The sequence below is a fragment of the Camelus bactrianus genome, chromosome 9 (genome assembly GCF_048773025.1).
Source record: "Camelus bactrianus isolate YW-2024 breed Bactrian camel chromosome 9, ASM4877302v1, whole genome shotgun sequence".
NCBI classification, from domain to species: Eukaryota; Metazoa; Chordata; class Mammalia; order Artiodactyla; family Camelidae; genus Camelus; species Camelus bactrianus.
In genome coordinates this window covers 75,235,447-75,250,263 of record NC_133547.1, presented here as the reverse complement: position 1 = coordinate 75,250,263, position 14,817 = coordinate 75,235,447, and the positions used below count along the sequence as shown (strand labels likewise).

General features: G+C 51.1%; 1 protein-coding gene across 3 annotated transcripts in view; it reads left to right on the top strand.

Moving 5' to 3' along the window:
• The first annotated feature begins 213 nt into the window (after positions 1–213).
• ADCY7 (adenylate cyclase 7) overlaps positions 214–14,817 on the top strand; it is a 61,830-nt gene continuing 47,226 nt past the window's right edge. Inside the window, exon 1 of one of the 3 annotated variants that reach the window (XM_045521737.2) lies at positions 214–364. The gene's annotated coding sequence lies outside the window, so the exon portion shown is untranslated. Of the gene's footprint in view, positions 365–802; positions 957–14,424; positions 14,573–14,817 lie in introns of those variants that run through there. The other 2 variants (XM_074370778.1, XM_045521738.2) reach the window with 2 other exon arrangements.

The window sequence follows — 14,817 nt, the reverse complement described above, 5'->3', positions numbered from 1 at the left end:
CTCAGAAAGGTCTATGAGTAAAAGGCCCTCCTGGTCTTGATTACCTCTTCAGTCAGCCTCCTTTGTCCCTCCCAGCGGTGACTCAGAGGAGTGCTTTCTTGCTTTCCCAGCCTGGGTGCCTCGGAAACAGGACAGATTTTTTTTTTTTTTTTTTGCTGCCAACTCGGGCCCCACCCTGGCTTTAGGCAGCAGTGAGTGGGGTCAAGACGAGGTTACGACACCTACTTTCTGAGGACAACTACTTTCTGAGGCGGGCTTGGTCTTCCTGGTGCCAGAGAAGACACCAAGAAAGGCCCGACTCCGGCGGGTGCTGGGGTGGCTCCCACCTCTGGACCACCTAGGAGTTTAAGGCCCGAGTGAGACAGTAGGTTTCGACTTCTTCAGTTTCCCTCATCTTTGCAGGAGGGCACTAGATCTCAGTCTGGGGATCCTTCTAGAAACGGGCGTTGCTGGCAGGGGTGGGGTGGGAATCTGGAGCAGAAACGGCTGAAAGAGTTTGCTAGAAAGTGTTTCCCTCTGGGGGTGGGGCTGCACCTGGCTCGTCCGAACACGTGCGTGACTTTGAAGAAGAAAGTGTGTTTTTAAAAGGCTTTATTTCCTGCTCACGTTCCAGTAGGATGCCTGGCCGTTCGCTTTCACAGCCGCGCGGGGAGGCGGGCGGCGGCGGTGGGATGTTTGTGCGTTTCCAGCGTTTCTAGAGAAAACCGAGCAGGGTGGCGGCACGCGGCGCCTGAACCGGGGCCGAGGCGTCGGGCCGCTCTCCCTCCCCGCCGCGGGGCTCGGGGCTCGGGGCTCGGGGCTGGGCCTGGCGGCCAGCGGGGGGCGCCTGCGGCCGCTCCACCGTCCCCGCCCGCACAGCGGGATCCCGCCCGCGGCCGCGCGGCTACTCGGGCGGCGGCGGCGGCGGCGGCGGCAGCCGGAGCGGGAGCGGAGCTGAGCGGCGGCGGCGGCGGCAGGTGAGCGCGGCGCGGGCGGGGAGCGGCGCGGCGGGCCGGCCAGGCGGAGGGGGCGCGCGCCTCACTTCGGGGCCCGGGGACTCGCCCGCCGGCCGGGTCCTTCCTCGTCTTGCGCCCGGCCGGCCGCACCCGGGCGGAGGGGTGGGTGTGAGTCGGGCGGCTGCAGGCGGGCAACTCGCTCGGCCTGCCTTCCCTGGCCCCGGGAGCGGCGGAGAGGTGCGGGGCCCACCGACCCCCCACGCCAGGCCCGCGGAGCCGCCCTTTCCCCGCCCCCTTTCCCGGTCTTGCTCTTTCTCCGGCCGAAGCTTGCGGTGGGTCTTCTCAGATGTCCCCTTTCTCAGGCACTGCGAAGGAGGTGGGGGGGGGGGGGCAGTTCACAGGCAGGACCCCAGCTGGCAGGGACTGGGGCCCAACCCCACTTTCCGGATGACAAGACTGAGACCAGACAGGGACGTGGCTCTGTGCCCTCCTGGGCCCGGCACCCCCGGACCACCCTGTTGGAGCGCCCATTGGTTTATGACGCTAAAGAGGGGCTGGTTTGTAAGGTTTTCCAGACTCTGGCAAGGCAGGGGCCTCTGGAGGGTCAGTATATCCTGTTTAAAGTGAAAAATAACTCAAAGGGAGAGCACTCAGTTGAAGGCAAGACTAGGGTTCAGGTTTGGAAGCAGTCCAACCACAGCCAACAGTGAGCAGGACCCTTCACCAGCTTAGGGGGGCCGTTATGTGGATGGGAGAGCCGGCAAGGCATTTGCTCCGACTTGGATCCCCAGTGGGGAAATTCTGAAACCTAACCATTCAATTGAAGGAGATGGGCAGTGGTGGTAACCCACCCTGGTTGGGGGCCAGATAGATGCCGGAGTCTTTCTCAGTGTGGCCTGGAGTTGTTCTCTCTTTTGTTTTATATCTTGGGTCCTCTCCCTCAAAGGCTAAGAACTCATGTTCTTTCTGAGTCCCAGAGCCAAAGTTGGAAAATGAGAGTTTGGGGCCCTGTTCTTAGAAGTGGAGCCTTTAAGATGAGGACCACAGATGCCTTTGGTGGTTGGGCTGTGCTTGGAGTGACCAGATCTGAACTGGCTTTAGGTTCAGGGCCCTCCTCACTTCCTGAAGCCCCCCTCAGATCTGATCCAGGATGCTGCTCAACAGAAGTATGAATGAATGAATCAGTGGATGACCAGCTGGACCACAGGGGTCTCAGGGTATGAGAGTGAGGGGGCTTGGCAGGCTGGGGCTTTGGGCTCTGAGATGAGAGCCTCTAGTATTGTCACTGCTTTCACACGTGGGCAGATGCCCTCATAGGAGAGGGGAGCATGTCTGCTGTGGACCTGGAACTCTGGTGACAAACCCTCAGTGTAGTGAGGAGGTCCCACCCAAGTGGCCAAGCTGGGCCTGTGAGGCAGAGATGGGTTCACAGGGAGCTTTTTGGAGCTGCCTCCCCCAGTGCTGAAAGTTCAGGATCTTCAGACAGCAGGTCTCCTTCCTCAGCCCTTGCTGCTCTCAGGCTTTCGAGAGAGATTGCTCTTGGCCTTTAATGGAGGAAGGCAAGGAGAGGTGGGAGAGCTCCAGTTTCTGAGGTCAGATGGCTTATAAAGCTGTGGCATATTCCTTGTATCGTTCAATCCTGTGAGTTAGGGCTGGAATGATCAGCACCATTCTGGGTGGGAAAAGCTGAAGTCATCAAAGGTCTCATAGCAAGTTAGGCCTGGAGCTGAGACTAGGGTCTGGGCTCCTGGTCTTCCCATCCTGTTCTGGTCTGGTTCTGGTAGAGTCCGTTTGAGTACACATCGGGAGCCTGATCCCACCCCAGCAGGCAGTCTCAAGAGGGCCCGTTAGATCCCCCTCAAGGACAGAACATACTGCCTTCCTGCCAACCTGTCCACTCTCCCTTCCTCCTATTCCTACCCCATACCCGGGGATGCTCTGGGGCTTTGCTATGGACCCCATCTCTTGGAGCCCCTTCTTCTGTAGCTGGGCTCAACTGGACTGCTAGTTTGAGGATAATGGCTTATGTTGATTCCATGGCCCACTCCAGCAAGGGTGCCTGGAATGGCCTGCCTGGGCAGGAGGCAGAGAAACAAGATAGGCGTGGTCCCTGCCCTCATAAGCCCACTGGCCAAAAGGGGTCATGGAGTGATTACAGCTTGAACCCAAATACCTGTAAAGAGAGACTCACACAACAGGCAGGCCAGTCTGTGCACTGGGAACTGGAAGGATTGACAAGAGGGGTCTTCATTGGGATATCTTTGGGGGAGTTTGTTGATAGATAATTTTCTTATTTATTCATGCTTTCTGTATTTTCAAAATTGTCTACAATGAAGAAGAAAAGCAAAACTATTCCTTTTTTTTATTGTTTTGGGAAACTTTCAAGAGCTGTTCTGCTTCTGAAAGTTGGAATTGGGTTTGCAGGTGAGGTCTGGAAACTTCTGAATTTAATAGGGCTTCCAACAGGAATGTCCCAGGATTTGGAGATATTTTAGCACAGATTAGCCTCAAAACCCAACAGAAGGGCCCGGAACTCATTTGACATTCTGATTGATCTGTTGCAAAGCTTCTTGCTGGCAGTGGCGCCTTTTCCCGTGTGAGTTTGCTGGTATCTGGGTCTCATGACTGAGTGTTGGAGAGCTATCTGATGGGCCTGGCTGGTGGGTGGACTCCTGTCCAGGGGTGATGGTGCCCTCTCTTGGGAGAGACACCAGGCCAGGGGTGATGGAGGCAAGGTCGGTGGCAGCTTCCAGGACCTGAGCCACATCCATCTGGGAACCAAAAAGAGTGGTTTTCTAAGCTGATGCTGCCTGGCCTAGGTTGGAATTGGGGTTAGGGGTTTCAGGCCCCAGAGGAGTGGATGACTCCACATTCCTATGGGTCCTCACTGACAAAGCTGAGTCTGTGGAATTAGCCCACAGCCTGCTGCCGCTCTTTGCTCGTACCACAGGCTGAGTGTTGCTCTCCAGAACTGAGTGCTTTCTGCTCCCTGCTGTGAGAAGTCAGCTCCCACCTGCAGCCCTTGCTGTTCCATCTTCTTGTAAACTCTTCCCTCCAATGCAACCCTGTCATGTCTGTTAGAAAGTGCTCAGCCCCCTTTTGGACAACTGACCTCAGGGGTCCCCTTCAGTCCTGGTGATCTGTGGGTCAGGGACATGGCCTTGGGGGCCTTTTGGCTTCAGTCTCTGTCTCTGGGGTATTTGCTTTCCTTTGATTTTTGGACATGAGTATTGGAGCCTGGGCTGTCACTTTAAGTGGGGAAAAAGTAAGTCAGGAGCTGTGGTTCTAACCGCCCAACCCCCTCAGCTCTCCACTGCCCTGCTTGTATAGAGGGGCCTAAATGAGGCCCTGCAGGGTGGGGAGGCGGACATTATGCTAGGGCCACTGCCAGGTGCAGGGACCTGGTGACAAGAGGTCCAGCCAGTATGTGCATAGGAGGCCACTCTTTCAGTTAATGACCACCTGTTGAGTGAGGTGGCTATGAGCAGTCATCTACATGTTTGCAGAGGGAGCCACTGTTTTTAATTATTAACAACAAAGGCTATTATTTGCAAGCTTTTAAGCCTGGAGGACAAGAACACAGGCTCCGGAGGGAACCCCCTGGGCTTGAGTCCCAGCTCAACATTTCCTAGCTGTGTGACTTCAGGCAGGTACTTCAACCTCTCTGAGCTTCACTTTCTTATCTATAAAATGGAGACAGTGGGAATAGTTGCCTCAAAAGCCAAGGAATAGTTCCAATTAATAGAGTGACATGATAACCAAATGCAGTATGTGAACCTGGGCTGAAAAAAAATGTATGAAAGACAATATTAGGACAGTTGATGAAGTTGGATATGGATTATAGATTAAAGTAGTGTGTCAATATTAAATGACCTATAAATGTTTAAATGGGTCCTTGTTCTTAGGAAATAAGTACTGAAGTATTTAGGGGTAGAGGGGCACAGTATAAGCAAACCACTCTCAGGCAATAAAGAGAAACGGATATATAGACAGATAGTAAAGAAAGTGAGACAAAATGGTACAAACAGGCAAATCTGCATTAAAAGTATAGGAGGGTTTTTTGTACTTTTCTTGTAACATTTCTGAAAGTCTGAAACTATTTAAAAATACAAAGGTAAAAAAATGCCCATCTAATAGGATGAATGAAATAACATTAACTCTTGTTACTTAGAACAGAGCCTGGCACTCAGCGGACATTAGCTGCTACTGTTACTGTTGCTTTTTATGACCATTAATATGGGCGAAGTGTTATCTTATCTCATTGTTAAAATACCCAGTGTTAATCTCCACTTTACAGACAACAGTGGAAGCTCAAAGAGATTGAGTGGTTTGCTCACGGCCATGGAGTAGTGAGTTTAGAACACTGATAGGAGAACTGCTTAAATTTTATTTTGGATTAATTGCTAGCATCTGAAACCAGGAGATTTTACATAAAAGCCCAGATTTCTTTTTTTTTTTTTAAGAGATATATGTGTGTGTGTGTGTATACAATTTTTTCAGATTCTTCCACATTATAGTTTATTGAAGGTGTTGAATATAGTTCCCTGTGTTATACAGTGAATCCTTGTTGTTTATTTTATATATGGTGGTGTGGATTTCTTAATCCCATATTCCTCATTTGTCCCTCCCCCGGCTGCCCTTTTCCCCTTTGGTAACCGTAAGTTTATTTTCTACGTCTGTGAGTCTGTTTCCGTAAGAACTCAGCTTTCTGATTTCCTTTGATAACTCAGAAGGCCTGCAACACTGGCCACATCCCTTCGCGGCAGTTATGGGCTGAATCTGGGCAGCAGCTCCTCTTTACACAGGGCTTGGGCCTCCAGTTTGCCCCCTTCCCCACCCATCCAGCCAGCCTCACTGGTTGATGTCCTGTCTGGCCTCTGGGGGTCAGGGTTTGTCATCCTGGGGGAGTGCCATGGTACATCTGACCCCAGGGTCCCTGGCCCCAAGGCTTGGGTTCTTCCCCTCCTCCCACGTCCACCTTGGGTTCTCTGCTCCCCAACGCACTCCTCCGTCCAGAAGGTGCTGTGTTGTACCTCCTTTGATCGATCTATACTGGAGTACCTACGCGTGTGTGAGGAGAGGCTGGGGGTTGCAAGGGAGGAGGAGGAGTCTGAGTTTTGTGGCTCCAGTCTGCTGTGTCCTGCCATGTTCCCAGTCCTCCTTCAGTCCTGCCTGAAGCCCTAAGCAATGTGTCTGGCTCTTCAGAAGGGGTAGAGGGTGGTTTAATGACACCCCATGAGGAGGATGTGGAGGAACTCACAGAAGGGCCCCCAGGCTGCAGTCTTCATCTTGGTTTGGTGTTTGAAGGTGGGTGGTTATTTCTCTTACCTGAGATTCTGTTTCTTCCTCTGTAAAGTAGGGGTGTACCGCCTTCCTGGAGGGTGGTCAGAAGGACTGGAGGGGCCAGCCTGTGAGGCTCGGGCTGGTGGAGGTCTGCGGATGTGGTCACGAGGGTTGTTTCATCCCCTGTTTGGCCTCTGATGCTGTTGGTCCCCACCAGGCTGGGTTCAGAGTCAGTAGGGGCTCAAGAGATGCAGGAATGAGCAAAGGCTAGAAATGGGGGTACCTGTCCGTGGGGTGGCGGGGGGAGGCTGGGCGGGCATTGTTTACGTGGCCCTGTTGATGTGCCTTATCATCCCATCTCACAGGGGAGGGAGCAGGCTCTGTGAAGAGGTGGGAGGAGCTCACTTGGTGGGTTTGGTGTCTGACAGATGGGGAAACTGAGGCTCAGAGAGGCAGTGTGACCTCCTGTCTCCTGGGCCAAGGCTCTGAGCTGCATTCCCAGAGAGGAGGAGAAAGTCAACTTATTCCTTATTTTCAAATGGCTTTAATTTTGTGTTAATTACAGAAATAATTCATATTTAATATTAAAAAAAAAAACCTAAGTAGTAAAGTGGAGAAAAAACCCAGAATCTGCACTCATTAATATATATTAATGTGTTGGGGTAGGTCTTTCCAAGTGACTTCTTGTTTTTTTGTTTAATATATGATGACAAAAAACTGAGCATCACAGCATTTCTTACTGTGTCTGTCCATCTTGCCCCCAGGCTTCACGAGTGGAGTTGTTGGGGTTCCCAGACACGTCAGGCTCACCCCAGTATTTGGTACACGAGGAGCCCTGGTTGACTTTTCCCTGTCCTCTGTTGCTGGCCATTCAGGTTGTTTCCAGTGTTTTTGCAGGTAGAGCGCTGTAAGGTAGCCAGGTCGTGGGCAGCTAGGTCTTGGTACACGCTGGGGGGTCTCTTCTGTAGGGTAAATTAAGACAGGTCCACTTCTCTTTGTGGTGCTGAGACTGGTTGCAGGTTTGTGGTATTGCTGCATCCGAGGGCATGGAGGTCCTGGGCGCCTGCTGCCCCTGGTAAGCTACTTTGTGGTCAGAGAATGAGACGGGGAGGGGCTTCCACCAGAGGGCTTTGCCAGGAGAGGGGTTAAGGTGCCGCCGTCCAGGCTGGTACTGGAAGCCTTTAAGCTCCTGTGGGGGAGGTGCGTGGAGGTGGAGGCAAAGGAAAATGTGGCCTCCCTTCCAGGCTGGTATGTGATGGGGGAGCCTGCAACCCTGCAGCCTCCCGTGCTGGTCCTGGGTCGTCTCTGCCCGTGCTCGGGGTTCAGGCTGGGAGCAAGTCTGCGTGGTTCATTGAGCAGGGCGGGGGCTGGCAAGCTGTCTCCCACCCCTTTCAGTCAGAAGGAGGGCTGAGGCTGATGCTGTGTTACTTGCTCTGAGACTCCCTCTCAGAAAGGGTGGGGGCATTCCTCATCTGCAGGAAGGGTCTGAAAATGACCTTTTCACTGAGTGAGACTAAATGAGACAACAGATGCCAGAGCTCTTACAGGGACAACGTTTCAACATTTCATTATGGAAAAATTAAACACCCACAGAGAAAGACAGAATAGCATGTCCACCCCCACATACCCATCCCTGAGATGTCACGGTTTCCAGCTCTTGGCCAACCTGGGTCATCTCTACTCCCACACACTTCCCCTCTCCAGACCTATATCACTTCTTCTGTAAAAATTGTCATACAGGCATACTTTGTTTTATTGCACTTTGCAGATACTGCGTTTTTTTTTTACAAATTGAAGGTTTGTGGCCTCCTTGCCTTGTCAAATGATGGTTAGCATTTTTTTCAGTGATGAAGTATGCACATTGTTTCTTTAGACAATGCTATTGTACACTTAATAGGCTACAATGTAAACATAACATTATATGCACTATAAAACCAAAAAATTTGTGTGACTCACTTTATTGCAATATTTGCTTTATTGTACTGGTCTAGAACTGAACCTACAATACTGCCAAGGTATGCCTGTATATATCCCTAAAAGATAAGGACTGAAAAAAAAAAAAAAAAACACCAAGAGTAGTATTACCACATCTAAAACTTAGCAATATTCTTTTTTTTTTTTTAAATTGAGTTATAGTCAGTTTACAATGTTGTGTCAATTTCTGGTGTACAGCACAATTTTTCAGTCATACATGAATATACATATATTCATTTTCATATCCCTCCTCACTGTGAGCTACTACAAGATCTTGAATGTGTTTCCCTGTGCCATACAGTATAAACTTGTTTATCTAATCTATACATACCTGTCAGCATCTACAAATCTCGAACTCCCAGTCTGTCCCTTCCCATCCCCCTCTGCCCTGGCAACCACAAGTTAGCATTCAAAGTCTATGAGTCTGTTTCTGTTTTGTATTTAAGTTCATTTGTCTTCTTCTTCTTCTTTTTTTTTTTTTTTAGATTCCACATATGAGTGAATATCGTATGGTATTTTTCTTTCTCTTTCTGGGTTACTTAGAATGACATTCTCCAGGGACATCCATGTTGCTGCAAATGGCATTATGTTGTAATTTTTATGGCTGAATAGTATTCCATTGTGTAAATATAACACAACTTCTTTATCCAGTCATCTGTTGATGGACATTTAGATTGTTTCCATTTCTTGGCTATTGTAAATAGTGCTGCTATGAACTTTGGAGTGCAGGTGTCTTTTTGAAGTAGGGTTCCTTCTGGATATATGCCCAGGAGTGGGAATGCTGGATCATATGGCAAGTCTGCTTTTAGTCTTTTGAGGAATCTCCATACTATTTTCCACAATACTGCATTGCCACCAACAGTATAGGAGGGTTCCCTTTTCTCTACACCCTCTCCAGCATTTATCATTTGTGGACTTTTGAAGGATGGCCATTCTGACTAGTGTGAGGTGATACCTCATTATAGTTTTGATTTACATTTCTCTGATAATTAGTGATACTGAGCATTTTTCTCATGTGTTAGCAATATTCTATAAGATCATAGCTACCCAGTGTATTTGGTGTTCAAATTTCCAGTTGTTTCCTACATGTCAAAAATATGTATTATTTTAGTTTTTAAAAATCAGGATCCAAAGGAGGTCTATGTAATGAGATTGGCTGATATATTTATCAAGTCTTCTTTTATCTGTGGAATTGATATTCATTCATTCTCTCTCTCATGCCATGTTTTTTTTGAAGCCGTGGCCCTTTTCCTTTAGTAGAGCTTCCAATAATGCTTAATATGTTTTTTATCCACTAAGCCTTGGTAGTTGTATCTAAAGCCTTGTTATAATTTCGTTTTGATTTTCCTTTTTTTTTCATACAAGAGTGCCTTGGAAATGGGGTTGCAAACTTCTCCTGGGCGGCTTGCATTGTCTACTTTAATTTCTTTTTGTGATGTTCAGTGGCTTTAACATAGTAGTATTTTTAATTATCATAAAAACCTTCCATTTTCACCTGGTTATAGTGGTGCTGAGTTTGGCACTGGGTGGAGAAGTCTCAGGCCATTGTTTTTCGTTTTTCCTGCTTTTTCTCCATTGTAGTTGTTTTTCTTTTAATGACATGGGTAGTGTATTTTCATTAGAGAAAATTGGAAAACAGACATAAATAAGATATGAAATTAAAACTGTGCTAAATTTTATTACCTAGTGATAGCTCCTAAAATTAGAAGTATATTCTTCCAGATTTTCTTATGTGCAAAAAAATACATGTATTTGTCTGTGGTATCATTAAATAAAAGATCGCACTCCACGCGCAGGTCTGTTTTTACCTCGTGGCATCTCCATAACCCCCATCCCAGGAACTGTAGTGAGGGACGTGGTCTTCTTCCCTGTCCCTCCATAGTTCACACCAAGAGGGATGTGGGGAGGGACCGGCTGCCGCTGGTGTAGCCCAGCTGCCAAGTTTTTCAAAGGAAATAAGGACTTTGGGTTGGCAGGGCAGTTGCTTTCACATCTGTTCTTTTAGGATTCTCTGCTGTTACTCAACACACTGTGACCCGGGCTGCCCCTTTCCTTCTCCTGTTCCTGTCCCTGAGGCCTGGCAGAGGCTGGGGCCATGGGGGTCAGGGGAGCCAGCCCCCTGCCCTCCAGCAGGCTGTACTGCCAACGTGGTGCAGAGTTGTTCATCTCTCCTGACTCTGGCGTTGGAGCTGGGGCAAACAGCAGCTATTTGGATTTCCATGTGGGAAGGGCAGTGGCTAAGGGGAGCTGAGTTTGGTAGCAAAGATGCTGTTTACTTATTAGCACATGTGTTTTTTTGGAGTGGCTTTGTGGCTCACCTCAAGTCACCCCTTAGGGCCACCACTGATTAAGGGTGAAGGCCCTTTTCCATCCTATAACTTGTAACCGGTTGCATAACCTCGGTCAGCCCCTTCTCCTTTGGAAACTCAGTTTTCTGTGTGTTCAGTGAAGGAGTGAGCCAGAGCACCCCCATATGTTCCCAGCCTGGGGAAGGAAGGGATCCTAGCACACCCCAGCCTACAGTCATCCGGGAAGAGATGAAGGCAGAGGGGCCAGAGGTGAGTCGCTGCATTGGAATGCAGCCCCCACCCCCCGCCCCCGTGTGAAAAATCAGTCTGGGAGGAGAGTGAGTGACAGGATCACAAGGCTGTGGCTGCTCCAGCAAGACTGTCTCCTGGGGGATCTCACTTCAGTCCTCCTGGCCCGGAGCAGAGCGTGGAAGAGCTGGGGGCATGGAGGAGGGCAGCCAGCAGACCTGAAACCAGTACTCAGCCAGCCTGCTGTGTCCTCCCAGACAGAGTGAGCGCTATTAGCTGTACAGAATAGATTCTGCATTTCTGCTCTGTGTTCTTGTTAGGAGACTCTGGGTGCAGATCAGTATGGCAGAAATGTCATCAAGTCCTCTGGAGTACCAGGTGCTGGGAGGGGTGGGTCTGCTGGAAGAGAAGAGGTGACCCTCCGTCACCCTGGTCGGACAGGGATGCTACAGAGCGAGTGTGTCAGTCCAGTCTTGACGGGGGCTGGAGGATCTGCTTCCAAGGTGGCTCAGTCACATGGATGGCAGGTTGGTGCTGGCTGTGGGCAGGAGGTCTCAGCTTCTCACCACAGGGCTGCTTGAGTGTCCTCACTACATGTTGGCTGGCGTCCCCCAGGGTGAGTGATCTAAGAGGGAGCAAGGTGGAAACTACATTGTCTTTCATGACTTCAGAAGTCAAACAGGTGATTTCTGCAGTGCTTTGTTGGTCACCCAGGTAATGTGGGAGGGGACCATACAAGGGCATGAACACCTGGAGGTAAGAGTCTTTGGAGGCTGACTACCACCGTGGCAAGGATGGCCACAGCAGCTTCCAGCTCACATCCTACCAGCCTAGTGAAATGACAGGACCTTTTTTTTTTTTTTTTCCCACTTAGTTCCAGCAATTCTCAGAATTGAATCTCATTGGACCACTTTGAGTCACCTGTTCATTCCTCAATGGGCACTGGTCGTGAGCCCACCCCTGAAGGGCTGGTTTCCCCATAGGAATAGGGAGCTGTTACTAGAAGTGGAAATGGATGCTGCAGAAGGAAGGGAACAGTGTATATCCTCTAAGGAGAGGCTTGTGGCACTGTGGCCCAGAGGAGGTGATGACAGGGCATCACTTCCTGAAAGAGGTGGCATTTATACTTGTCTTGGCATGATGAGTAGCATTTTGACCATTCCTGGTGGCAGAAAGGCCTGAGCCAAGGCATGGCAGGGTGAGGCAGCTGGATTATGGGGTCAAAGGAGATCAGGATGGAAAGATGAATTGGGCCAGGTGTGTGTGTGATGGGGTCAAGAGGAGGAGCCAGGACTGGACTCAGGATTCACCGTGAAACCATGGAAGGTCTTTGACCAGGGCAGGCATACAGTAGAGCCACGATCTAGGGTTTGGAACTAGGAGAACACCCTCTATCTGCCCACTCTTGTGTTTGGCTTTAATTGAGCACTTACTATGTGCTTTATACACATTTTTCACTTGACCCTCATGGCCTCCCAAGGAGTTGGATGATATCGTCTGGATTTTACAGATGGGCTCCCTGAGCTGCCAAGATCATGTAACTTGGCCGAGGTCACTCGATGGGGGCCCTGACTGCAGGTCTTTTGGCCTCTTCACCCCATGTGCATGGGACAAGGGGTGGGGTTGAGGGTGAGTTGCCAGCCTTAGTGCTCAGACCCCCCTCAAGGCTCCTCTGGGGTGTGGTGAGCCCCCTGACTCTAAGGGAAAGAAAAAGATGAGGTGACTGTAGTACAGACGGTTTTCCTGCTCATGCCTTCTCCCAGAAATCTGCCTGCAGTTTGAAATGCACTGGGGTGCTGTGGGGTTTCTTCCCGAGGGGGACGGGCTCCACATCTGGGTTTGTCACACGGGGCCAAGCTGTTTGCTCAGCGCTCAGCATTATTTGTCTCTTGGCTGGCTGCCAAACGTGTGTGTCTTGTTTTTGCTGCAGTGTTATTCCTTCTTGCCCACTATTTCACCTCCTTGCCACTCTCTGTAGCCTACTGCTCCCACGCACCAGTCAGGGATCGGCTGGCCATCTCCTGGGCTGGGGACACCCTGTCTCGGGAAGCCCCGAACCTCCCCTACCTGAGTGAGGTCTCTCTCCCCCGAGCTCCAGACCACCTATCTCGCCTTCATGGACGCTTCTCCCAGATCTTTGTGCCATGCCATTGGTGGGCATGACTCAACATGGAGCTTGCCTGGCAGGGGCTATGTCCAAGTCATATTTGCATGCCCAGCACTAGTTGGGGGTCCTGTCCACGGGAGAAGGGCAGGTGTTGCTGAGTGGAACAGGAAAGGGTCGGGCTGTGCGTTGTACCTGGCACCTTGAGTGAACAGAAGCCAGTCTTCCCTGTCTGATGCGGAGAAAGCCCACAGCTGCCTTTGGGGGAGTTTGTCCAGCAGGTTTGGGAGCACTGAGGCCAGGGCTTGGAGGTCTCAGGCAACCTCTACCAAAGAGGGTGTAGAGGGATGTGGAGCAGGCTGTCTCTAGGGAAGCCCTTCTTTGCTTCTGGGGAGGGTCATGGTGTGAGTGGTTGAGAGCACAGGCTGTAGAGTCAGACAGACCTGAGTTTGAATCCTGATTTTGCCTTTTTATTAAAAAAAATTTTGTTTTTAGCTGCGTGTGCTTGGGCAAGTGAGCAGCCTCTCTGAGCCTCAGTTTTCCCTTCTGTAGAATGGGCATAATGGCAGGCCCTCCTCATGAGGCTGTGCACGGTGCCCAGCACACAGTTAGTGTTTAAATGCTGATCTCAGGGTGTGTTAGCCTGTGTGCATAGGTTCTGCCTGCTGGGACCTTGCACTTGGTGTGAGGGATGGGGCGTCCAGTGCCAGGTGGCCAGGGCTGGTGGTGCAGCAGGTCAGCAGGGAAGAGTCTGCCTCCTCTGAGGAAGGAGCTGGAAGGGAGGCCTGCAGAGAGCAAGATGTGTCAGTGGGAAAATTGGGCTTTGTTCCCCAGTTTATTACTAAACAGTAGGGTTTATTGTCAGGAGAAAAGGTAAAAAAATAATCCCAGGTCCCCAAGTCACATGCTCAGAGGGCTCCCTGAGGACCAGGCGGTATCCTCCCCGCTCTGTTTTGGGAAGTTTCTGCACGCCACTTCCCAGTCCTTCCTAGTCTGCTGCCTCACCAGTGAGCACCCTGTGACCCCAGTGGGGAAACAGGCCTGGCAAAGCAGAAGGGGCTTTGATTCCTGGCCTCCTGGGGCCCAGGGCAGCTGGGGTTCTCTGGGGGCTGTTTGGGACAGGAACTCTAAGCATGGGCCTTGGCCTTGCCCTCTGGCCTGGCCCCAGCATGGGGACAGCTGTGAAATGGAGAGGCAGCAGGCCAGACTGGAGCCCTTTGACCTCTCAGAGATGGACGAGGCCCGTCACTGTGTGGGTGGGAAACTGAGGCTCAGGGCCTATATGAATGCCAGGCTGCTCTGGCTTCTAATTGCTCATTAAGGAGGCATTTACTCCTTGCCTCCAACCGTCATCACCAGGCTTCTAATGGAGGCTTTTGGCGCTTGTTTTATTTTTACTTTTTGAAAATTGTTCCAGCTTGAAGCCTCCAATTTCCATGAAGTCATTGGAGCCAGGAGCCTGGTCTGACAGCTCCCCTCCACTCCTGTGGAGGGCTCCGCTGGGGCCCCCTGCACACCCCGAGAGGCACTGAGCTGAGGGTTCAGTGTTAGCCTTTCTGCTGCTCCCGCCACCAGAGCAGGAAGTGGTGGGTCCCAGAGGTGACTCACTCTCATTAGGTAGCTGGTGGAAGGAGGCTTCACATGTGTGAGCCTGGACGCTGGCCGAGGAGGGGCAGGCAAGGGCCAGGCCACCTCTAAGTCGGCTCTGACCCTGGCCTGGGGCCCTGGAGGAGAGCCAGGTAAAGTGGGGTATGGGTATGGGCGCCATCCGTCCTAGTGGCCTGGGCCTGAGGGGGCTGCTGGGCAGTCCCCCTCCCCACCAGGCGGGCCTGGCCTGGGAGTGGATGGATAGCATGTGGGTTGGAGGTGGGGGAGGCTTCTGGAGCCTGCTGGACCGGCAGCCAGATGTCAGGGGGTGGGGGGGTTCTCCAGGACAAAGAGAGACACCTTGTCACTTGCTTTCTCAGCCTGACAAGAAGGTGCC